This window comes from Callithrix jacchus, chromosome 17 (assembly GCF_049354715.1).
Source record: "Callithrix jacchus isolate 240 chromosome 17, calJac240_pri, whole genome shotgun sequence".
NCBI classification, from domain to species: domain Eukaryota; kingdom Metazoa; phylum Chordata; class Mammalia; order Primates; family Cebidae; genus Callithrix; species Callithrix jacchus.
In genome coordinates, this window is record NC_133518.1 from 76,138,809 (window position 1) to 76,165,434 (window position 26,626).

The 26,626-nt window shown below is 45.2% G+C and overlaps 1 protein-coding gene across 1 annotated transcript in view; it reads left to right on the forward strand.

Moving 5' to 3' along the window:
* The first annotated feature begins 7,168 nt into the window (after positions 1-7,168).
* The window catches only part of SLC22A14 (solute carrier family 22 member 14), a 46,623-nt gene continuing 27,165 nt past the window's right edge, over positions 7,169-26,626 (forward strand). Inside the window, 1 exon segment of the mRNA XM_017965953.4 lies at positions 7,169-7,255. The gene's annotated coding sequence lies outside the window, so the exon portion shown is untranslated.

Below are 26,626 nucleotides of genomic sequence, written 5' to 3' on the forward strand. Positions count from 1 at the left end.
AGAGAGAAGATTCGGTTCAGCTGAAATGGAAACTTCCACCTTGCGTTTTCTTCAAAGATCCCCCAACCCCCGCCTACACTCAGCTCATGCCTAACCTGTGGGTGGCTCGGGGACCAGGGTAGGGAGGGAGGGGAGGTTTGTTCTGCTCCCCTGCTCCCCCCCACCTCCTGCTCATGCTCAGCTGCTTCTGGGCCTTCCAGGGTCCATGCAGGGTAAGGGAAAAGGCCAGACGTCCTTTCACCCAGCTGCTGCTGGCCACAGCTCTTTGGGGCACACATTGGCTAATGCCAGTTGGTGCGCTTTGCCAGGCTTCTGAAAGCTGCCTTTCCAGGGTGCATCTTCATGGGCTTCTCAGAGATCCTCCCAGGCCTTGGTGTTGTTCCTCAGAATGAGCAGTATGTTCCCAAAGCACTCCAGCCCCTCTCAGAACCCCCACAGCCTCGCCTACAGCTGGCAGCCCCTGACCTTAGAAGATGACCTTCTTGGCTGGGCGTGGTGGCTCACACTTGTAATCCCAGCAGTTTGGGAGGCTGAGGTGGGCAGATCACCCGAGGTCAGGAGTTTGAGACCAGCTTGGCCAGCAAAATGAAACTCCATCTCTACAAAAAAATACAGAAATTAGTCCAGTGTGGTGGTGAATGCCTGTAATCCCAGCTACTCGGGAGGCTGAGGCAGAAAATTGCTTGAATCTCAGAGGCAGAGGTTGTAGTGAGCCAAGATTGTGCCATTGCACTCCAGCCTGGGTGACAGATTGAGACTCGTCTCAATAAAAAAACAACAACAACATATGGCCTTCTTGGACGGGTGCCCATCAAGAGACCTCGAGCCACGCTGCCTCCCTCAGCACCTCCCTAGCCCACAAGAACACCATATATCATTGTGTCACCAAATGGTAGAAAAAGAGCTTGCCTGGCCACCCCTGCCCCCACTTGCCCCAGCTAACCTCCCACCAGGGGGAAGGTTCCAGTCCATCTTCTCACAGGCTCCCCAGCACCCGCTGCTTGCTCACCTTCTCCTGAGTGGCTGGGTCAGGAGAAGGTGAGGTGGGGGAGGTACTGGACCAGCTTCCTGTACACCCAGCATGGAAGCGCCCTGTACCTCTCTTCCAGACACATGGATGTTCCTCAGCCTTGAAGTGCTGACACTGTGTGCCCACCCTGGAGTCCTCTAGGGGACACTCGCATGTCTTTCTGGGTGCAATGTGCCTCCCAGGCTGAAACTGTCAAGGTGTGGAGAAGACTGGATAGAAGTGGGAAAGGGCCATTTCCCAGCTAAAGGCAGTTCCCTCCTCTAAGACGTGGACACTTGCTCCCTTTAAGACGGAATGATTGTCATTTCCAGGAAGAGACCCGAACGACCATGACTGGCTAATTTGTGTAATTTTAGGAGACAGGGTTTCACCATGTTGGCTAGGCTGGTCTCAAACTTCTGACCTCGGGTGATCTGCCCAGCTTGACCTCCCAAGGTCCCAGGATTACTGGCATGAGCCTCTGTGCCCGGCCCCTGGAGACTTTGTCTTTTCTTATTGAGGGGATTATGGTTAGGAAGAAAGATTTTTTTTTTTCTGGTTTGTTCTGATAAATGGGTAAATGCCCTTTAGCAGTGACTGATGGGAGGTTGGCTGCTGAGGCCTCTGGGTCCCCAAAGGACAAGGTATGCAGCCTGATGGTGACTCTACTCTGAGAAGCACAACAGAAAAGGGGCCTTCCTGGGCCAGGCAGTGGCCAGCACATACTGAACCACTGTCCCCAGAGGGTGTTACAGAACACAGAAGAGCCTGGATCTGAGGGACACGCTAGCAGTGAACCCCTACTCAGTGCTATGGTTAGCTTTGCGGGGGGCTGCTGAAGACTCAGATCTCAGGTCTCGGGGGCAGGACCCGCCTACTCTGGCCTCAGCCTTCCCATGTTAGAATGTCCAATGTCTAAGATGGCCCCATACTCCCCCTGCCAACTGCTGCTCTGCACTGACACGGTCCCCACTGACTCCAGCCACACTGACCTGTCCCCCACCTCACCCACTTCCACCAAAGGCACCACCCTATGTCGCTGGAACGGTGGCTCCATCTCTGGCTGGGGCGTCTATGTCCTCCGGGCTGCTTGTAAGGTGCTCCACCTCCTGCCTCTTCCTCTCTCACGCGGGAGGGAGGGTGATGGGGAAGCTGCTGCCCACCATGACAGCTTCTCAGCCACTACCCCTCCCACGTGTGGCGCCTCCTCTCATGAAAACCTGTCTCTTCCTGGCTCCCACCTCTTGGCCTCTAGATCACAGCCTCATCCATCCAGAACTCCGACTCAAGGTTGTCCCTTCCACTCCAGCCCTGCCATCAGCTTGGGGAAACCCACCTCCACCTCCAAAATCTCAGGAAGTTCTGGCACATGAGTGCATAGCTGAAGGACTCTCTGACCGACTTCTCATGCTCTGGCCCAGCACGCCATCCTTCTGGCTGGTTTGCTGGTATTCCCGTCCGTCTGAGTCAGCTCAGGCCCCCACAATGAATTACCACTGACTGCGTGGTTGAAAAACAGAAATTAATGTTTTCACAATTCTGGAAGCTGGAAGTCCAGGATCAGGTGCCAGCACGGTCAGGTTCTGGTGAGGGCCCTCTCTCCTCTCCCTGGCTTCAGATGTCCTGGTCTCCCATGACCTTTACTTAGTGCACACACATGGAGAAAGAAAGAATTTCTCTCTGCTGGACCAGAACTCCTGGGCCCCACCTTAGCCTCCTGAGTAGCTGGGACTTCGGGTGTGCATCGTCGCATCTGACATCTCATCCTCTGTTTATGAGGCCGCTAATTCCATCCTGAGGGTCCCACCCTCATGACCCGCTCAGTCTTACTTACCTCTCAATGGCCCCACCGCCAAATACCATCACATTGAGGGGCGGGGCCTTAATAGGTACATTTGGGAGGGACACGAACATTCTTTCCATAATGCCATCCTTAGCCTCATTGGGCCCTACGGTCTGTTGACCCTTTTACTTTCTCCTCACCTCCCATAGTCTTCTCTACTCTGATTAGAGGAAGCAAGCCATCATTTTCACTTCCACTGAGAGATGGAAATTATTTCTGTCTCTGTTGCCAATAGTGTACGCTTTGATCCTTTTGCCATTTGGTTGTACCCAAGTAGCAAAACCACAGCAGTGAATGAGCCCAGTCACCTGCCTTTTCTTTCCCTGCCTCCCAGACTGCTGGCTATTGCTACAGAGAGTCACACCCTGGACAAGTCGGTTCCTCTCTGAACCAATGCTCACCAGCCTCAACTGGGTCCTTAGTGCGCGGCGCTCCTGCCAGCTTTTCCTAGCCCACTTGTCTCCCAGCCCCCCGCCGGGGCTGTCTCTACCCTCCACCCTGCACACCTCCCACCCTCCCACCTTCTAGCAGAGTGCTTCTCCTCCTTTTAGAAACTGGAGAAGCCATCCTGTGGCAGCTCCCACAGACTTCCCACCACCAAATCTTTAACCTACTCCGTCACCTGCCCTTCTGCTGCACGGAGATGTCAGAGAAGCAGCTGACGGCGAGGCCATTAACTCTACTACCCCAACACGTTCTGGGAGCGGCTGAAGGTTGGGCCTTGTCCTCCTTCGCCTCTCTTCTCCATTTTCTCTGCTTTAGGCGAGGAGACCGGGGTCAGGCCGTTGGTGGGGAGCCTCTGAATTGAATTTGCCTTTGTCTCAAAGTTTCTTTGGAGATGAAAGACTATCACTCCTGGGGTTTTCCTACTCCCAGAGGTCTTCAGATGAAGCAGGACTGGTGTCACCCATGAATGGTCCATGCCATTTTTCTGCAGAGGTGTTGAGGTCTGAGCCAGGACAGGCCTTGACAGTGATCGGGCTGGAAAGCAGGAAGAACCCAGTTTCCTGGTGCCCGGGGCCTCCCTGGGGCTGGCCCTTGCCCTGTGGGGTATTGGCGGCGGCTTCGCTGGACCCTGGTTGTGCACCTCCTTGCTTTTGTTCCTCAGAGGTCAGGGCAGTGGTGACTTTCAGTCCTGAGCACTCAGCCCGGGTGTGTGAAAGTGAAACCATGCCTCAAACAGTTAAAGACACCAATGACTAACAGAAATTCTTGAGTTTGCAGGATGGCAGATAAGAAAAGAAACAGCTTGCTGAGACGCTGAAACTCCCTTCACTTGTAAGACAACAAAACTGGCTTGAATAGGTGGGCACCAGTGTGGCCCGCTCAGGCCTGTGCGGAGCCTGCCTGCTGACGTCACGGCCTGAATTCCACTGCTGGTTTCAGCCTCTCCCCGGTACCTGCTCGTGTGATCCATGAGGTGTTGGGGGGAGAACCGCGAATGCCCGAGGACCTTCCAGACCCGCTTTTTCCTTCCACCAGTCACCTGCTAATCTCAGAATCCCGACGCCTTTTCTAATAAAAATACTGCCTTAGCACCAGCCCAGGGAGACAGAGTCAAGCTGGACTCCTGTCTCCATGTCGGTCGGCCTATAAGTAAAAACATTTATTTTCTCAAAAACCTGGTATCATAATATTGGCTTCTAGCACATCAAACAGCGAGCTCCTTTTGCCTAGAAACAACTTGACCCTCATATTTACTCATTTTCTCGACCTGTAGCCAAGGGAAACGAAACCAACCTCCTACATTTTTAACAAAGGCAATCAACGTTTGTAGCTGATACAAATATTGTTTTGTAAACTCATATCAATCACCAAATAGACTGGCCCAGGGAACTGTATCGCAGGCTGGATTTGTCCCACGGACGATGAGTTGGAGACCCCTTCCCTGGATTATGGAGTTGCAGGCACAGTCTGAGAAGGAGGCAGCCCCCTGGTGTGACTGGCAGGAAACTAGGGGCCTAAGAGGGAAAGGGGACTTCTCCCTAAGCAGACAGCGAACTCTTCTCCAGCCTGTCCACCCTGTCCAATAGCAGCGTGAGGGGCTCGTGGTGGCTTCTGAAAGTGGTCCTAGCCTTGGCTGGGGTTAGGAGGGCAGCTTGGTAACATACCCAGGTGAGGACCCCATGGAGGCTGGTGGCCAGGCAGGGCCACTCCTCCAGGGCCGGCCTTAGATTTGGCATATGCATATGTTTCTTTAGACTATGAGCCTCCATCTCACTGAGCTGATTGGAAGTTCTTCCCAGCTGTTCTTGGGGCTCTTCTCTACCCAGAGATTGGGCCAGAGAGTTCTGGGGTCTTTTTCTTTCTTTTTTTTTTTTTAAGATAGAGTTTCTGTCACCCAGGCTGGAGTGCACTCATGCAATTCTCCACTCACCACTACTTCTGGCTCCCGGGTTCAAGTGATTCTCCTGCCTCAGCCTTCCAAATGGCTGGGATCACAGGCACACGCCACTGTGCCCAGCTAATTTTTGTATTTTAGTAGATTACAGGTGTGAGCCACCGCACCCAGCTGAGTTCTGGTATCTTATGTAACCAAAACAAAGGGTGCTCCTACCCTGCTCATCAGTCGCACTGATGGCTGCCGGGTGCTCACTGTGTGGCCTGCTGGGTCCCTTCGGCCCACAGAGTGCTGCTGCTTAAGAGTGGAGAACTCGAGAGAGACTGAGGGGCCTAGGACCAGCCACGGAGGTGACATGCAGACACCCTGAGAGAGGTCTGGTGAAAGAGGAAGGATCTGATGGCCCAGAAACTAATAAGATTGCAGCCCCCTGCCACCAAACAAGTGAAGATTGAGCCACAGGAAACTGCAAAATAGTTGTAAGTAGGTTTCCCTGTGATTAATACCTTGATTTTTTTTTCAGATATATGAAATTCTTTTAATTTTTTGTTTTAGTGTCTGTGTTAGTCCATTTTCTGTTGCTGCTAACAGAATACTTGAAACTGAGTTTTTTATAAAGAAAAGAAATTTATTTCTCACCGTTCTGGAGGGTGGGAAGTCTAAGGTTTAGGGGATACGTCTGGTAAGGGCCTTCTTGCTGCTGGGACTCTGCAGAGTCCCAGGGAGGCAGAGGTGAGGGAACTGAGCGAACGAGCTTGTCTTTCTTCCTCTGGTTATAAAGTCACCAGCCCAATTCTCATAATTCATTAACCCATTAAGCTATTAACGAATGGTGATTGTTAACAGATTACCCCTCCTGACCCGATTACATCTTAAACAGCCATCGCACCACCACACTGGAGATGAAGTTTCAACATGACTTTTGGAGGGGACGAATGTTAAACCATAGCAATGCCCTAATTTTGCTGAGGTCCTGAGTACATGCTGTGTCTGCTGATTGGGAAATCAGCTTCTCTTGCTGCTGTTTTTTCTCTGGAGCTTCTGTGGGCCATGTCCTGAGTAGGGGACAAAAAAAAAAAAAGAGTTCTCAGCCCCGCGCGGTGGCTCATGCCGGTAATCCCAGCTCTCTGGGAGGCCAAGGTGGGCAGATCACCTGAGTTCAGGAGTTTGAGACCAGCCTGGCCAACATGGCAAAAACCCTGTCTCTACTAAAAAATACAAAAATTAGCTGGGCATGGTGATGCATGCCTGTAGTCCCAGCTACTTGGGAGGCTGAGGCAGAAGAATCACTTGACCCCACAGGGCAGAGGTTGCAGTGAGCCAAGATCAAACCACTGCACTCTAGCCTGGGCAACAGAGCAAGACTCTGCCTCAAAAATAAAAATAAAAATAAATAAAGGAAGAGAGCTGTCTTTTGCTACAACCTCAGGAAGCAGAGCAGAGGTGGGCCCAGTAAGCTGCAGGGAGGAGGGGCTTGTCCCCTGCTGGGCCTCAGCCTGCTCTGAGGGCACAGCTTTCTCTTCTCCAGCAAGAGGCTGTCAGCTCCCCTCCCGGGTCTGCCTTGTACCAGGCCCTGTGCTGATTCTCCTTCCTGCTGCCTTGACTTCCCTTCTGCCAAGTATGAAGCTTGAAATCCCATTCAACAATCTGGCAAAGGAGGCCTCCAGCTAATGCGGGAGGCGGATCAGTCACCGGCAGCAGCTCTGACCAAGGCTGTTTTGCAGGGGAGTGTCACAAAGAGACGGGGCAGAGGTGAGTGGGGTAGGGCCAAGCTATTTCCAGCTGTGGATTCAGGAAGGCTTGAAGGAAGTTGACAAATGAGTGACATCTGAAAGGAGAGGAGGATTTCCCGGAGTGGAGGAGGAGCCCTCACACGGAGGAAGCGCGGGATCACGTAGCAGTTTTCCCAACCTGCCCCGCCCCTGGAGTGGAATGCTGCCCCTCCCCATTCCCAGCCCACCCCAAGGACCTCCCCACTCCATTGTGACACTACTTCCTGGATGCCAGTGGAACCCAAAGGGTCTGCTTGAGGGTCTGGCTTGAGGGCCTGGATTGTGGTCAGGTGGGTCCTGGCATCGGCTTGTGTTCCTGTCTCCCGGGAGGCGGGGCCGGGAGGGTGTGGAGGGTGGCAATTATGGTGAGTCCCGGCAATTATGCGGCTGCGTTCTCAGCACAGGTGTAGACAGGAGCCTGCCTGGGCCTGCTTGGCTGTGGGGAGTCTGTGAAAGGAGCGGATTGCTCTCCCAGAAAGGGTGAGTTCTCAGGTATGGCGTCTGGCCATCTTCTGCCGCAGGTGAAGTGCTGCTCCTGGCTGTGCCTCTCTCAGCCTGTTACCTCTTTGGCACATTGAGAACCAATGGCTTGGGGCCTGTCCACCTGGTGGGGGACCTTTGGGATCTGTAGAGGGAATGAGTGATCCAGGGCCTTGGGGTATCAAATGGCTGGAGGATGCTGAAGCGGTCCCTGCAGGGGGAGGCTGGTACAGCTGGCTCTGGTCCAGAAGCCACATCTCTGAGAGGTCAGTGTTAGAGGACAGTGGCATCTTTCTCCATCCCTCCCTGGGAGGTCTGTATCCGCCTCTGCCCCCTCCAGCCTTACACATGTGCATCCGGTACCCGTCTCCTATTGCTGCTGTAACAAAGGCCCACACTTGGTGGTTTCAAACAGCAGAGACTTATTACCTTGTGGTTTTGGGGCTCAGAAGAACAAATGGGCTTCAGCAGGCTAAGATCAAGGTGTCAGCAGGGTTGCCTTCCTTTCGGGAGGCTCCAGGGCAGAGTGCATTTCCTTCCTCGCCCTTTCGAGCTTCTGAGCCCCCTGCATTCCTGGGCTCCGGGACCCCTTGCATCTTCGAAGCTAGCAATGGCTGCCCAAATCTTTCTCGCTCTGCATTTCTTTGAGTCTTAAGCATTTAAGGATCCTGGGATTCATAGGGTCCAGCTGGACAATCCAGGAGAATCTATTCTAAAGTCAGCTGAGTAGTAACCTTAACTTCATCTGCAGCTTAACCGCCTTTGCTGTGTAAGGAAACATATTCACGAGTTCTGAGGATTAGCCATACGTCTCTCTGGGGGGGCTTGTGCAGCCTCCCCTACCTCCCAGCACATGCACATCTGAGCAGGCTCTCCCTCTGTGTTCCCTGTCTCTTATGCACCTCCAAGTCCTGCTGGGACGAGGAATCCCAAGCCTGGGGCCAGGCAGGAGGCAAAGACAAGTGAAAAGGGCAAATGGTGCTGAACCCTGCTGGGCCTCCTGCATGCACAAATCAGAAGCAGCCGGAGCCAGGTGCAGTGGCTCCTGCCTGTAATCCCAATACTTTGGGAGGCCAACATGGCAGATCGCTTGAGGTCAGAAGTTTGAGACCAGCCTGGCCAACATGGTGAAAACCCACCTCTACTAAAAATATAAAAATTAGCCGAGCGTAGTGGTGCGCACCTGTAGTCCCAGCTACTCAGGAGGCTGGGGCAGGAGAATCGCTTGAACCCAGGAAGCAGAGGTTGCAGTGAGTCAAGATCAGACCACTACATTCCAGCCTGAGCGACAGAGCGAGACTCTGTCAATCAATCAATCAATCGGTAGCAGAGCAGACAGTCTAAAGGAGGGCCCTGCTCAGGTTTGCTCATTGTTGCCAGATGGGAATGATGTCCTGTTGGCCAAACTTCCAAAAGAAAATGCTGCATTTATGTGAAATTGCCTGTTGGCAGTTAAATCACATTCCAAGATACAGTGAGGCACCAAATAGACTGGCCCGGGGAACTGTGTCGCAGGCTGGATTTGTCCCACGGACGATGAGTTGGAGACCCCTTCCCTGGATTATGGAGTTGCAGGCACAGTCTGAGAAGGAGGCAGCCCCCTGGTGTGACTGGCAGGAAACTAGGGGCCTAAGAGGGAAAGGGGACTTCTCCCTAAGCAGACAGCGAACTCTTCTCCAGCCTGTCCACCCTGTCCAATAGCAGAGTGAGGGGCTCGTGGTGGCTTCTGAAAGTGGTCCTGCCTTGGCTGGGGTTAGCAGGGCAGCTTGGTAACATACCCAGGTGAGGACCCCATGGAGGCTGGTGGCCAGGCAGGGCCACTCCTCCAGGGCCGGCCTTAGATTTGGCATATGCAGCTCGGCCTCCCTACAGATCCCCGCCCTCTAGGCCCACCACAGTGCTATCCCCAGCCAGGCAAGGGCCCCTGGTGTCTCAGCCAGGGCCCGTCCTCTAAAGAATTCTCTGGAGAATGCTGGGATCTGCAGGGATCTTGGCAGAAATGAGAGGAGGAGCTTAGAAAGGATGCCTCCGTTTGTCATTACAACATGCCTCAGTGTCTTCTGCAGTGCTTCGGAGCAAGCTCCCACGAGACAGAGGCCCAGAGGGTAGGAGTGTGAGAATATAGGGAAGAATGTGCCCTTCGAGGACACCTGGACTGACAGTGTGGGTGATCAGCCTCCCATACACACACACACAAAATCACAATAACAGAAACAAGATATCTCATCATACTACAAAAGGACAGGATATCAATACAAATGATAAGGCCCCATGCTGCTGGTGGCACTGGAAGGAAACAGGCACGTCATGAACTGTCGTGGACTCTGAGATGGGTTTCTCTTTCTGGAGGACGCTATGAGCCTGTTTTACAAGAGCCATATAAACAACACCGGCCCAGGGAACAGAGAGAGCCTTCTGCACGTTAATGTATACAGAAAAGTTGTCTGGGATAATGAGGAAGCAGTGAGGAACAGCCCGGTGCCAAGCAGCGACCATGAAAGTAATGGCACCTTAACAAAGATTCCGCAACCATTAACATGAGCGTTGTGAAGATGGGGTTTGGCTGGGGAAAGTACCAAGCGCGCGTAGTAGCAGGCAGAAGTTCCCTAAACAGGGCGTACCCTCTCCTCTCATCACAGTGGGTGACTGCTGCCTTTATCAGTCTCCAGCAGAGGGGAGGGGGCCTGCAGGAAGAGCAGGAGTGGATGTTTCAGGAGAGGGTCCTTGGGCACATTTTTTCAAAATAAAAACAGACATCTAGGTGGGTGGATCACGAGGTCAAGAGATCAAGACCATCCTGGTCAACATGGTGAAACCCCGTCTCTACTAAAAAAAATACAAAGAATTAGCTGGGCATGGTGGTGCGTGCCTGTAATCCCAGCTACTCAGGAGGCTGAGGCAGGAGAATTGCCTGAACCCAGGAGGTGGAGGTTGCGGTGAGCCGAGATCCCGCCATTGCACTCCAGCCTGGGTAACAAGAGCAAAACTCCGTCTCAAAAAAAAAAAAAACAAAACCAGACACCTGTGAACCCATAATGCAACCAAGGAACCAGAGCGTTTCTAATGATTTAAGTCCACCTCTTCCTTGCCATCATCCCTCTGTCTCCCCTCAGAGATGGCTGCCTGAGTTTCATCCTTGCTGTTAAAAGAAATCTCGTTTGATTGCGTGATGTACTGAAATGATTACTTTAGCCTTGCCTGTTTCCAAGCTTTATGAAAAGAGCATCAATTTTCCGAGTCTTGCTCTTTTCACTCATCATCCTGCTTTTGAGACTCATACACGTTGATGGATGGAGCTGAAGCTTAGTTGTTTTCACTGCTATATTGTATTCCACCACATAAATCTACAATGTAGGCATTCTTTCATTGTTGTTCATTGGGCTCTTTTTTCACATTTGAAATGTGTCATGAACATTTTGGTACTTATTTCCTGTATCATATGTACAAATGGTTCGCTAGACTATATACCTGAGAGTAGCATTGCTGGGTCATAAGGTACATGGATGTTCAGCTTTATAATGCAATGCCAAATTGTTTTCCAAAGTGGGCCTATGAATAATTCTTCCAGGAATGTATGCAAAGTAGTTTTCTCTGCCACTTGGTATTATCAAACTTCTCAAGTTTTGTCCATCAGATGGGTGTAAATGTCCTACCACGGTCTTGATTTGCATTTCCCTCATTATTAGAGAGGTTGAGCATCTTCACACATTTGTAGGCCACATGAGTTTCCTCTTCGCAAAATGCCTGTTGAGGTCCTTGACCCATTTTTCTTCCTCCCTCCCTCCCTCCCTTCCTTCTTCCCTCTCTGCCTCCCTTTCTCTCCCTCTCTCTCCCTCTTTTTCTCTCCTTCTTTCGACACAGTCTTGCTCTGTTACCCAGGTTGGAGTGCAGTGGCACAATCTTGGCTCACTGCCACCTCTGCCTCCTGGGTTTGAGCAATTCTCCTGCCTCAGCCTCCTGAGTAGCTGGGATTACAGTGTGCCACCATACCCAGCTAATACTTGTATTTTTAGTAGAGACTGGGTTCTGCCATGTTGGCCAGGCTCCTCTTGAACTCCTGACCTCAGGTGACCCACCCTCCTCAGGCCTCCCAAAGTACTGGGATTACCAGCGTGTGCCACTGCACCTGGCCTTGATTTGTGGTTCTTTACATATTCTTGATTCTAGTCCTTTTTCCGATGTGTGTGTGTGTGTGTGTTTATGTGTGTGTGTGTGCATGCAAATATCTCCTTCCAGTTGTGTCTGGTTTTTTCCAGACAGACTTTAAGATTTTCATTTTTAAGTTTTATCTGCTTAAAACTGCTATATTGTTAAATTTGACTACAAACAATGTTGCTACATTGTATTCCAATATAGAAATATACTACAATTTAGACATTCTCATATACCTGTAGTCAAATTTATAAATTTAAAATTATATGGTTAGCACAAACATAGCATAGTTTTCATATCTTGATTAGGAAATCCTTCCTCACCTGAAAGTTAGAAATATATTCCCTTATATTTTCTATTGAAATTGCTGTTCTTGAAATTCAAGGTCTTAACAGGGCTGGAATTTTTGTTTGTGACATGAGGAATCTAATATTAATTTTTTTCCATTTACTGACCTATCATGACACTTCTCTCTCTAATATCACAACTTGGTGTTTGCATGGATATATTTCTGGGCTTTCTATTAGCTGTTTCTATGTTGGTACATTTTCATTGATTCATATAACTTTATAATACATTTTGATAATTCACAGGGCAAATCATTCTTCCTTATTATTCTTCAGAATTGTCTTAGGTATTTATACCCTTTGTCCTTCTATATAAATTTTAGAATCATCTTGTCAAAAACAATTTTATAAAAAATGCCTTTTGGATTTTGACTAGAGTTGAACTGACTCTGTAGATCAATATGGAGAAGAATTGACAACTTTTGTTCATGACCATGAGGTAGCGCTGGATTTACTTTTCTTTCTTCACATATTTATGTACATTTTATCATTATTTTACAGATAGGTTTTGCACATATTTTTAAACCTTTTTAAAAAAATGTAGTAATATACACATAACACAAAATTGAACAGTTTAACCATTGTGAAGTGTACAGTTACCATTGTGTGGGAAGCATTGTGAAGTGTACAGTTACCATTGTGTGGTAACCATTGTGAAGTGTAGTTACCATTGTGTGGTAACCATTGTGAAGTGTACAGTTACCATTCTGTGTAACCATTGTTAAGTGTACAGTTACCATTGTGTGGTAACAGCTGTGAAGTGTACAGTTTCCATTGTGTGGTAACCATTGTGAAGTATACAGTTACCATTGTTTGGTAACCATTGTGAAGTGTACAGTTATCATTGTGTGGTAACCATTGTGAAGTGTACAGTTCCCATTGTGTGGTAACAATTGTGAAGTGTACAGTTCCCATTGTGTGGTAACCATTGTGAAGTGTACAGTTCCCATTGTGTGGTAACCATTGTGAAGTGTACAGTTCCCATTGTGTGGTAACCATTGTGAAGTGTACAGTTCCCATTGTGTGGTAACCATTATGAAGTGTACAGTGACCATTGTGTGGTAACAGCTGTGAAGTGTACAGTTACCATTGTGTGTAACCATTGTGAAGTGTACAGTTTCCATTGTGTGGGAACAATTGTGAAGTGTAAAGTTCCCATTGTGTGGTAACCATTGTGAAGTGTACAGTTTCCATTGTGTGGTAACCATTGGGAAGTGTACAGTTCCCATTATGTGTAACCATTGTGAAGTGTACAGTTCCGATTGTGTGTAACCATTGTGAAGTGTACAGTACAGTTCCCATTGTGTGGTAACCATCTTGAAGTGTACAGTTCCCATTGTGTGGTAACCATTGTGAAGTGTACAGTTACCATTGTGTGTAACCATTGTTAAGTGTACAGTTACCATTGTGTGGTAACAGCTGTGAAGTGTACAGTTTCCATTGTGTAGTAACCATTGTGAAGTGTACAGTTATCATTGTGTGGTAACCGCTGTGAAGTGTACAGTTACCATTGTGTGTAACCATTGTGAAGTGTACAGTTCCCATTGTGTGGGAAACATTGTGAAGTGTACAGTTCCCATTGTGTGGGAAACATTGTGAAGTGTACAGTTCCCATTGTGTGGTAACCATTGTGAAGTGTACAGTTACCATTGTGTGTAAAGATTGTTAAGTGTACAGTTACCATTGTGTGGTAACAGCTGTGAAGTGTACAGTTTCCATTGTGTAGTAACCATTGTGAAGTGTACAGTTCCCATTGTGTGGTAACCATTGTGAAGTGTACAGTTACCATTGTGTGTAACCATTGTGAAGTGTACAGTTCCCATTGTGTAGGAAACATTGTGAAGTGTACAGTTCCCACTGTTTGATAGCCATTGTGAAGTGTACAATTTCCATGGTGTGGTAATCGCTGCGAAGTGTACAGTTTCCATTGTGTGGTAACCATTGCAAAGTGTACAGTTTCTATTGTGTGGTAACCATTGTGAATAGTACAGTTCCCATTGTGTGGTAACTGCTGTGAAGTGTACAGTTACCATTGTGTGGTAACAGCTGTGAAGTGTATAGTTTCCATGGTGTGTAACCATTGTGAAATGTACAGTTACCATTGTGTGGTAACCATTATGAAGTGTACAGTTACCATTGTGTGGTAACTATTGTGAAATGTACAGTTACCATTGTGTGTAACCATTGTGAAGTGTACAGTTCCCATTCTGTTGTAACCATTGTGAAGTGTACAGTTCCCATTGTGTGGTAACCATTGTGAAGTGTACAGTTTCCATTGTGTGGTAACCATTGTGAAGTGTACAGTTATTGTTTTGTGTAACCATTGCATAGTGTAGAGTTAACGTTTTGTGTAACCACTGCGAAGTGTACAGTTTCCATTGTGTGGTAACCATTGTGAAGTGTACAGTTTCCATTGTGTGGTAACCATTGTGAAGTGTACAGTTATTGTTTTGTGTAACCATTGCATAGTGTAGAGTTAACGTTTTGTGTAACCATTGCGAAGTGTACAGTTTCCATTGTGTGGTAACCATTGTGAAATGTACAGTTCCCATTGTGGGGTAACCATTGTGAAGTGTACAGTTCCCATTGTGTGGTAACCGCTGCGAAGTGTACAGTTACCATTGTGTGGTAACCATTGTTAAGTGTACAGTTCCCATTGTGTGTAACCATTGTTTTAAGTGTACAGTTACCATTGTGTGGTAACCATTGTGAAGTGTACAGTTACCATTGTGTTTAACCATTGTATAGTGTACAGTTTTCATTGTGTGTAACCTTTGTGAAGTGTATAGTTACCATTGTGTAATAACCATTGTGAAGTGTACAGTTACCATTCTGTGGTAACCATCTTGAAGTGTACAGTTCCCATTGTGTGGTAACCATTGTGAAGTGTACAGTTACCATTGTGTGGTAACCATTGTGATGTGTACAGTTATCATTTGGTGTGACCATTGTGAAGTGTACAGTTACCATTGTGTGTAACCATTGTGAAGTGTATGCTTTCAATTGTGTGGTAACCATTGTGAAGTGTACACTTCCCACTGTGTGGTAACCATTGTGAAGTGTACAGTTCCAATTTTGTGGTAACCATTGTGAAGTATACAGTTCCCATTGTATGTAACCATTAGGAAGTGTACAGTTCCCATTGTGTGGTAACCATTAGGAAGTGTACAGTTTCCATTGTGTGTAACCTTTGTGAAGTGTACAGTTTCCATTGTGTGGTAATCATTTTGAAGTGTACAGTTATTATTGTGTGGTAACCGCTGTGAAGTGTACAGTTCCCATTGTGTGGTAACCATTGTGAAGTGTACAGTTACCATTGTGTGTAACCATCGTGAAGTGTACAGTTCCCATTGTGTAGGAAACATTGTGAAGTGTACAGTTCCCACTGTTTGGTAGCCATTGTGAGGTGTACAATTTCCATGGTGTGGTAATTGCTGTGAAGTGTACAGTTTCCATTGTGTGGTAACCATTGCAAAGTGTACAGTTTCTATTGTGTGGTACCCATTGTGAAGTGTACAGTTTCTATTGTGTGGTAACTGCAGTGAAGTGTCCAGTTCCCATTGTGTAGTAACCATTGTGAAGTGTACGGTTCCCACTGTGTGTAACCATTGTGAAGCGTAGAGTTCCCATTATGTGTAACCATTGTAAAGTGTACAGTTACCATTGTGTGGTAACCATTGTGAAGTGTAGAGTTACTATTGTGTGGTAACCATTGTGAAGTGTACAGTTTTCATTGTGTGTAACCAGTGTGACCTGTACAGTTACCATTGTGTCGTAACCAATATGAAGTGTAGTTTCCATTGTGTGTAACCATTGTGTAGTGTACAGTTACCATTATGTTGTAACCGCTGCAAAGTGTACAGTTACCATTTTGTGTAACCATTGTGAAGTGTACAGTTACCATTGTGTGGTAACAGCTGTGAAGTGTATAGTTTCCATTGTGTGTAACCATTGTGAAATGTACAGTTACCATTGTGTGGTAACCATTATGAAGTGTACAGTTACCATTGTGTGGTAACTATTGCGAAATGTACAGTTACCATTGTGTGTAACCATTGTGAAGTGTACAGTTCCCATTCTGTTGTAACCATTGTGAAGTGTACAGTTCCCATTGTGTGGTAACCATTGTGAAGTGTACAGTTTCCATTGTGTGGTAACCATTGTGAAGTGTATAGTTATTGTTTTGTGTAACCATTGCATAGTGTACAGTTAACGTTGTGTGTAACCATTGCGAAGTGTACAGTTTCCATTGTGTGGTAACCATTGTGAAGTGTACAGTTTCCATTGTGTGGTAACCATTGTGAAGTGTACAGTTATTGTTTTGTGTAACCATTGCATAGTGTAGAGTTAACGTTTTGTGTAACCATTGCGAAGTGTACAGTTTCCATTGTGTGGTAACCATTGTGAAATGTACAGTTCCCATTGTGGGGTAACCATTGTGAAGTGTACAGTTCCCATTGTGTGGTAACTGCTGCGAAGTGTACAGTTTCCATAGTGTGGTAACCACTGCGAAGTGTACAGTTACCATTGTGTGGTAACCATTGTTAAGTGTACAGTTCCCATTGTGTGTAACCATTGTGAAGTGTACAGTTACCATTGTGTGGTAACCATTGTGAAGTGTACAGTTACCATTGTGTGTAACCATTGTATAGTGTACAGTTTTCATTGTGTGTAACCTTTGTGAAGTGTATAGTTACCATTGTGTAATAACCATTGTGAAGTGTACAGTTACCATTCTGTGGTAACCATCTTGAAGTGTACAGTTCCCATTGTGTGGTAACCATTGTGAAGTGTACAATTACCATTGTGTGGTAACCATTGTGATGTGTACAGTTATCATTTGGTGTGACCATTGTGAAGTGTACAGTTACCATTGTGTGTAACCATTGTGAAGTGTACGGTTTCAATTGTGTGGTAACCATTGTGAAGTGTACACTTCCCACTGTGTGGTAACCATTGTGAAGTGTACAGTTCCAATTTTGTGGTAACCATTGTGAAGTGTACAGTTCCCATTGTGTGTAACCATTAGGAAGTGTACAGTTCCCATTGTGTGGTAACCATTAGGAAGTGTACAGTTTCCATTGTGTGTAACCTTTGTGAAGTGTACAGTTTCCATTGTGTGGTAATCATTTTGAAGTGTACAGTTATTATTGTGTGGTAACAGCTGTGAAGTTTACAGTTACCACTGTGTGTAACCATTGTGAAGTGTACAGTTTCCATTGTGTGGGAACCATTGTGAAGTGTACAGTTCCCATTCTGTGGGAAACATTGTGAAGTGTACACTTTGCATTGTGTGGTAATCATTGTGAAGTGTACAGTTACCATTGTGTGTAACCATTGTGAAGTGTACAGTTTCCATTGTGTGGAAACCATTGTGAAGTGTACAGTTACCATTGTGTGGGAAACATTGTGAAGTGTAGAGTTCCCACGGTGTGGTAGCCATTATGAAGTGTACAATTTCCATGGTGTGGTAACTGCTGCGAAGTGTACAGTTTCCATTGTGTGTAACCATTGTGAAGTGTACAGTTTCCATTGTGTGGTAACCATTGTGAAGTGTACTGTTCCCATTGTGTGGTAACCATTGGGAAGTGTACAGTTCCCATTGTGTGGTAACCATTGTGAAGTGTGCAGTTCCCATTGTGTGGTAACCACTGTGAAGTGTACAGTTCCCATTGTGTGGTAACCATTGTGAAGTGTACAGTTTCCACTGTGTGGTAACCATTGCGAAGTGTACAGTTCCCATTGTGTGTAACCATTGGAAAGTGTTCAGTTTCCTTTGTGTGGTAACCATTGTGAGGTGTACTGTTCCCATTGTGTGGTAACCATTGGGAAGTGTACAGTTCCCATTGTGTGGTAACCATTGTGAAGTGTGCAGTTCCCATTGTGTGGTAACCACTGTGAAGTGTACAGTTCCCATTGTGTGGTAACTGCTGTGAAGTGTACAGTTCCCAATGTGTGTAACCATTGGAAAGTGTTCAGTTTCCATTGTGTGGTAACCATTGTGAAGTGTGCAGTTGCCATTGTGTGGTAACCATTTTGAAGTGTACAGTTTCCATTGTGTGGTAACTGCTTTGAAGTGTACAGTTCCCATTGTGTGGTAATCATTGTGAAGTGTACAGTTTCCATTGTGTGGTAACCACTGCAAAGTGTACAGTTACCATTGTGTGGTAACCATTGTGAGGTGTATCGTTCCCATTGTGTGTAACCTTTGTGAAGTGTACACTTCCCATTGTGTGGTAACCATTGTGAAGTGTATCGTTCCCATTGTGTGTAACCTTTGTGAAGTGTACAGTTTCCATTGTGTGGTAACCACTGCAAAGTGTACTGTTCCCATTGTGTGGTAACCATTGTGAAGTGTACAGTTATCATTTGGTGTGACCATTGTGAAGTGTACAGTTACCATTGTGTGTAACCATTGTGAAGTGTACACTTTCAATTGTGTGGTAACCATTGTGAAGTGTACACTTCCCACTGTGTGGTAACCATTGTGAAGTGTACAGTTCCCATTTTGTGGTAACCAATGTGAAGTGTACAGTTCCCGTTGTGTGGTAACCATTAGGAAGTGTACAGTTTCCATTGTGTGTAACCTTTGTGAAGTGTACAGTTTCCATTGTGTGGTAATCATTTTGAAGTGTACAGTTACCATTGTGTGGTAACAGCTGTGAAGTTTACAGTTACCATTTTGTGCAACCATTGTGAAGTGTACAGTTTTCATTGTGTGTGAACCATTGTGAAGTGTACAGTTCTCATTTTGTGGGAAACATTGTGAAGTGTACACTTTTCATTGTGTGGTAATCATTGTGAAGTGTACAGTTACCATTGTGTGTAACCATTGTGAAGTGTACAGTTTCCATTGTGTGGAAACCATTGTGAAGTGTACAGTTACCACTGTGTGGGAAACATTGTGAAGTGTAGAGTTCCCACAGTGTGGTAGCCATTATGAAGTGTACAATTTCCATGGTGTGGTAACTGCTGCGAAGTGTACAGTTTCCATTGTGTGGTAACCATTGTGAAGTGTACTGTTCCCATTGTGTGGTAACCATTGTGAAGTGTACAGTTTCCACTGTGTGGTAACCATTGCGAAGTGTACAGTTCCCATTGTGTGTAACCATTGGAAAGTGTTCAGTTTCCTTTGTGTGGTAACCATTGTGAAGTGTACTGTTCCCATTGTGTGGTTACCATTGGGAAGTGTACAGTTCCCATTGTGTGGTAACCATTGTGAAGTGTACAGTTCCCATTGTGTGGTAACCATTGGGAAGTGTACAGTTCCCATTGTGTGGTAACTGCTGTGAAGTGTACAGTGTTCATTGTGTGGTAACCATTGTGAAGTGTACAGTTCCCATTGTGTCGTAAGAATTGGGAAGTGTACAGTTACCATTGTGTGATAACCATTGTGAAGTGTATAGTTCCCATTGTGTGGTAACCATTGTGAAGTGTATCGTTCCCATTGTGTGGTAACCATTGTGAAGTGTATCGTTCCCATTGTGTGATAACCATTGTGAAGTGTATAGTTCCCATTGTGTGGTAACCATTGTGAAGTGTATAGTTCCCATTGTGTGGTAACCATTGTGAAGTGTATCGTTCCCATTGTGTGGTAACCATTGTGAAGTGTATCGTTCCCATTGTGTGGTAACCATTGTGAAGTGTACAGTTACCATTGTGTGGGAACCATTGTGAAGTGTACAGTTACCATTGTCTGTAACCATTGTGAAGTGTACAGTTACCATTGTGTGTAACCATTGTGAAGTGTACTGTTTTCATTGTGTGGTAACCATTGTGAAGTGTACAGTTCCCATTGTGTGGTAACCATTGGGAAGTGTATAGTTCCCATAGTGTGGTAACTGCTGTGAAGTGTACAGTGTTCATTGTGTGGTAACCATTGTGAAGTGTACAGTTCCCATTGTGTCATAAGAATTGGGAAGTGTACAGTTACCATTGTGTGATAACCATTGTGAAGTGTATCGTTCCCATTGTGTGGTAACCATTGTGAAGTGTATCGTTCCCATTGTGTGGTAACCATTGTGAAGTGTACAGTTACCATTGTGTGGGAACCATTGTGAAGTGTACAGTTACCATTGTCTGTAACCCTTGTGAAGTGTACTGTTTTCATTGTGTGGTAACCATTGTGAAGTGTACAGTTACCATTGTGTGGGAACCATTGTGAAGTGTACAGTTACCATTGTCTGTAACCATTGTGAAGTGTACAGTTACCATTGTGTGGTAACCGCTGTGAAGTGTACAGTTCCCATTGTGTGGTAACCACTGCGAAGTGTACAGTTTCTATTGTGTGGTAACCGCTGCGAAGTGTACAGTTCCCATTGTGTGGTAACTGCTGCGAAGTGTACAGTTCCCATTGTGTGGTAGCCGCTGCGAAGTGTACAGTTTCTATTGTGTGGTAGCCGCTGCGAAGTGTACAGTTCCCATTGTGTGGTAACTGCTGCGAAGTGTACAGTTCCCATTGTGTGGTAACTGCTGCGAAGTGTACAGTTCCCATTGTGTGGTAGCCGCTGCGAAGTGTACAGTTTCTATTGTGTGGTAGCCGCTGCGAAGTGTACAGTTCCCATTGTGTGGTAACTGCTGCGAAGTGTACAGTTCCCATTGTGTGGTAGCCGCTGCGAAGTGTACAGTTCCCATTGTGTGGTAACCATTGTGAAGTGTACAGTTCCCATTGTGTGGTAACCATTGTGAAGTGTACTGTTTTCATTGTGTGGTAACCATTGTGAAGTGTACAGTTCCCATTGTGTGGTAACCATTGTGAAGTGTACAGTTACCATTGTGTGGTAACCATTGTGAAGTGTACAGTTACCATTGTGTGGTAACCATTGTGAAGTGTACAGTTCCCATTGTGTGGTAACCGCTGCGAAGTGTACAGTTACCATTGTGTGGTAACCATTGTGAAGTGTACAGTTCCCATTGTGTGGTAACCATTGTGAAGTGTACAGTTCCCATTGTGTGGTAACCATTGTGAAGTGTACAGTTCCCATTGTGTGGTAGCTGCTGCGAAGTGTACAGTTCCCATTGTGTGGTAACCATTGTGAAGTGTACTGTTTTCATTGTGTGGTAACCATTGTGAAGTGTACAGTTCCCATTGTGTGGTAACCATTGTGAAATGTACAGTTCCCATTGTGGGGTAACCATTGTGAAGTGTACAGTTTCCATTGTGTGGTAACCATTGTGAAATGTACAGTTCCCATTGTGGGGTAACCATTGTGAAGTGTACAGTTACCATTGTGTGGTAACCATTGTGAAATGTACAGTTCCCATTGTGTGGTAACCATTGTGAAGTGTACAGTTTCCATTGTGTGGTAACCATTGTGAAATGTACAGTTCCCATTGTGGGGTAACCATTGTGAAGTGTACAGTTACCATTGTCTGTAACCGCTGCGAAGTGTACAGTTACCATTGTGTGGTAACCGCTGCGAAGTGTACAGTTCCCATTGTGTGGTAACCATTGTGAAGTGTACAGTTCCCATTGTGTGGTAACCGCTGCGAAGTGTACAGTTTCCATTGTGTGGTAACCATTGTGAAGTGTACAGTTCCCATTGTGTGGTAACCATTGTGAAGTGTACAGTTCCCATTGTGTGGTAACCGCTGCGAAGTGTACAGTTCCCATTGTGTGGTAACCATTGTGAAGTGTACAGTTCCCATTGTGTGGTAACCGCTGCGAAGTGTACAGTTCCCATTGTGTGGTAACCATTGTGAAGTGTACAGTTCCCATTGTGTGGTAACCATTGTGAAGTGTACAGTTCCCATTGTGTGGTAACCGCTGCGAAGTGTACAGTTTAGTGGTGTCAAGTAATTGACATCATTGCACAACCTTCACTACCATCTATTCTCGGAACTATTTCATCTTCCCAAACAGAAATTCTGTACCCACTAAATAATAACTCTCCTTTCTCCCTCCCTTTGTCCCTGGTAACTGCCATTCTACTTTCTCTCTCTGTGAATTGGACTACGCTAGGTACCTTATACAAGTGCAGCCATCCATGTCCTTTTGTGATTTGGTATTTCACGGAGCAGAATGTTTTCAAGGTTCATCCATATCGTAACATGTATCAGAATTGCATTCATTGTAAGACTAATATCCCACCGCTGTATGTATATCCCACATTTTCTTCATCCATTTTTCCTTCCTGGACATCTGTGTGGTTTCCACCTTTTGTATATTGTGGACGATGCTGCTGTGAACAATGGGTGTGCGAATCTCCAACCAAGCTACTGCTTTCAGTTCTTTTGTGTATGTACTAGGAAGATTGTTGGAGCCAATGGTAATTCTATTTTTTTATTTTTTAAGGGACCATCATACTGTTTTTTCTAACAGCTGCACCATTTTGCATTCCAGTACAAAAGGGTTCCAGTCTCTCCACGTTCTCACAAATGCTTGTTTCCTTTTCTTTACAAAAAAATTAATAGCCCTCCTAATGGGTGATTTATAAATATTTAGATTGTTCCTAATTATATTTCAATATTATAAATGGTATCTTTTAAAGTTTTCGTTCTTTAAATTGCATTTTAGGTTTTGGGGTACACGTGCAGAACATGCAAGATAGTTGCATAGGTACACACATGGCAGTGTGATTTGCTGCCTTCCTCTCCTTCACCCACATCTGGCATTTCTCCCCATGCTATCCCTCCCCAGCTACCCCCACCACTGTCCCTCCCCTATTTTCCCAATAGACCCCAGTGTGTAGTGCTCCCCTCCCTGTGTCCATGTGTTCTCACTGTTCATCACCCGCCTATGAGTGAGAACATGCGGTATTTCATTTTCTGTTCTTGTGTCAGTTTGCTGAGAATGATGTTCTCCAGATTCACCCATGTCCCTACAAAGGGCACGAACTCATTTTTGATTACTGCATAATATTCCATGGTGTATATGTGCCACATTTTCCCAGTCTAGTCTATCATCGATGGGCATTTGGGTTGGTTCCTGGTCTTTGCCATTGTAAACAGTGCTGCAATGAACATTCGTGTCCATGTGTCCTTATAGTAGAATGATTTGTAGTCCTTTGGATATATACCCAGTAATGGGATTGCTGGGTCAGATGGAATTTCTATTTCTAGGTCCTTGAGGAATCGCCACACTGTCTTCCACAATGGTTGAACTAATTTACACTCCCAGCAGCAGTGTAAAAGTGTTCCTATTTCTCCACATCCTCTCCAGCATCTGTTGTCTCCAGATTTTTTAATGATCACCATTCTAACTGGCGTGAGATGGTATCTCAATGTGGTTTTGATTTGCATCTCTCTGATGACCAGTGATGATGAGCATTTTTTCATATGTTTGTTGGCCTCATGTATGTCTTCTTTTGTAAAGTATCTGTTCATATCCTTTGCCCATTTTTGAATGGGCTTGTTTGTTTTTTTCCTGTAAATCTGTTTGAGTTCTTTGTAAATTCTGGATATCAGCCCTTTGTCAGACGAGTAAACTGCAAAAAATTTTTCCCATTCCGTTGGTTGCCGATTCACTCTAGTGACTGTTTCTTTTGCCGTGCAGAAGCTGTGGAGTTTGATTAGGTCCCATTTGTCTATTTTGGCTTTTGTTGCCAATGCTTTTGGTGTTTTGGTCATGAAGTCCTTGCCTACTCCTATGTCCTGAATGGTTTTGCCTAGATTTTCTACTAGGGGTTTTATGTTGCCAGGCCTTATGTTTAAGTCTTTAATCCATCTGGAGTTAATTTTAGTGTAAGGGGTCAGGAAGGGGTCCAGTTTCTGCTTTCTGCGCATGGCTAGCCAGTTTTCCCAACACCATTTATTAAACAGGGAATTCTTTCCACATTGCTTGTTTTTGTCAGGTTTATCAAAGATTGTATGGTAGTAGATATGCTGTGTTGCCTCTGATTCCTCTGTTCTGTTCCATTGGTCTATATCTCTGTTTTGGTACCAGTACCATGCTATTTTGATTACTGTAGCCTTGTAGTATAGTTTGAAGTACAGTAGTGTGATGCCTCCTGCTGTGTTCTTTTTGCTTAGAATTGACTTGGCTATGTGGGCTCCCTTTTGGTTCCATATGAAGTTTAAGGTATTTTTTTCCAGTTGTGTGAAGAAGGTCATTGGTAGCTTGATGGAGATAGCATTGATTCTGTAAATTACTTTGGGCAGTATGGCCATTTTCACGATATCGATTCTTCCTAACCATGAACATGGAATGTTTCTCCATCTGTTTGTGTCCTCTCTGATTTCGTTGAGCAGTGGTTTGTAGTTCTCTTTGAAGAGGTCTCTTACGTTCCTTGTGAGTTGTATTCCAAGGTATTTTATTCTTTCTGTAGCAATTGTGAATGGCAGTTCATTCTTGATTTGGATCTCTTTCAGTCTGTTATTGGTGTTTAGGAATGCTTGTGATTTTTGCACATTGATTTTATATCCTGAGACTTTGCTGAAGTTGCTTATCAGTTTCAGGAGTTTTTGGGCTGAGATGATGGGGTCTTATAGATATACTATCATGTCATCAGCAAATAGAGACAATTTGGCTTCCTCCTTTCCTATTTGAATACACTTTATTTCTTTTTCTTGCCTGATTGCTCTGGCTAGAACTCCCAGTACTATATTGAATAGGAGTGGTGACGGAGGGCATCCTTGTCTAGTGCCAGATTTCAAAGGGAATGCTTCCAGTTTTTGCCCATTCAGTATGATATTGGCTGTTGGTTTGTTGTAAATAGCTTTTATTATTTTGTGATACATTCCATCAATACCGAGTTTATTGAGGGTTTTTAGCATAAAGGGCTGTTCAATTTTGTCAAAGGCCTTCTCTGCATCAATTGAGATAATCATGTGGTTTTTGTTTTTGGTTCTGTTTATGTGGTGAATTACGTTTATAGACTTGCATATGTTGAACCAGCCTTGCATCCCCAGGATGAATCCTACTTGATCATGGTGGATAAGCTTTTTGATGTGCTGTTGCAATCGGCTTGCCAGTATTTTATTGAAGATTTTTGCATCTATGTTCATCATGGATATTGGCCTGAAGTTTTCTTTTCTTGTTGAGTCTCTGCCGGGTTTTGGTATCAGGATGATGTTGGTCTCATAAAATGATCTGGGAAGGATTCCCTCTTTTTGGATTATTTGGAATAGTTTCAGAAGGAATGGTAACAGTTCCTCTTTGTGTGTCTGGTAGAATTCGGCTGTGAACCCATCTGGACCTGGGCTTTTTTGTGTGTGGTAGACCCTTTATTGCTGCCTCAACTTCAGACCTTGTTATTGGTCTATTCATAGTTTCAGCTTCCTCCTGGTTTAGGTTTGGGAGGACACAAGTGTCCAGGAATTTATCCATTTCTTCCAGGTTTACTAGTTTATGTGCATAGAGTTGTTTGTAATATTCTCTGATGATGGTTTGAATTTCTGTGGAATCCATGGTGATTTCCCCTTTATCATTTTTTATTGCATCTATTTGGTTATTCTCTCTTTTCTTTTTTATTAATCTGGCTAGTGGTCTGTCTATTTTGTTGATCTTTTCAAAAAAACAGCTCTTGGATTTATTACTTTTTGAAGTTTTTCGTGTCTTCATCTCCTTCAGTTCAGCTCTGATCTTAGTTATTTCTTGTCTTCTGCTAGGTTTTGAATTTTTTTGATCTTGCTCCTCTAGCTCTTTCAATTTTGATGATAGGGTGTCAATTTTGGATCTCTCCGCTCTTCTCATGTGGGCTCTTATTGCTATATATTTTCCTTTAGAGACTGCTTTAAATGTGTCCCAGAGATTCTGGTATGTTGTGTCTTTGTTCTCGTTGGTTTTGAAGAACTTCTTTATTTCTGCCTTCATTTCATTGTTTTTTCAGTCAACATCCAAGAGCCAGTTGTTCAGTTTCCATGAAGCTGTGTGGTTCTGAGTTAGTTTCTGAATTCTGAGTTCTAACTTGATTGCACTATGGTCTGAGAGACTGTTTGTTATGATTTCAGTTGTTTTGCATTTGCTGAGCAGTGCTTTACTTCCAATTATGTGGGCAGTTTTAGAGTAGGTGTGATGTGGTGCTGAGAAGAATGTATATTCTGTGGATTTCGGGTGGAGAGTTCTGTAAATGTCTATCAGGGTTGCTTGTTCCAGGTCTGAGTTCACGTCCTGGATATCCTTGTGAATTTTCTGTCTCATTGATCTGTCTAATATTGACAGTGGAGTGTTAAAGTCTCCCACTATTATTGTGTGGGAGTCTAAGTCTCTTTGTAAGTCATTAAGAACTTGCCTTATATATCTGGGTGCTCCTGTATTGGGTCCATATTTAGGATCGTTAGCTCTTCTTGTTGTATTGATCCTTTTACCATTATGTAATGTCCTTCTTTGTCTCTTTTGATCTTTGTTGCTTTAAAGTATATTTTATCAGAGATGAGAATTGCAACTCCTGCTTTTTTTTTGCTCTCCATTTGCTTGGTAAATCTTCCTCCATCCCTTTATTTTGAGCCTTTGTGTATCCTTGCCTGTGAGATGGGTTTCCTGGATACAGCACACTGATGGGTTTTGGATTTTTATCCAATTTGCCAGTCTGTGTCTTTTGATTGGTGCATTTAGCCCATTTACATTTAGGGTTAATATTGTTATGTGTGAATTTGATACTGCCATTTTGATGCTAACTGGCTGTTTTGCCCGTTAGATGATGCAGATTCTTCATTTTGTTGATGCTCTTTAGCATTTGGTATGTTTTTGGAATGGCTGGTAATGGTTGTTCCTTTCTATGTGCAGTGCTTCTTTCAGGAGCT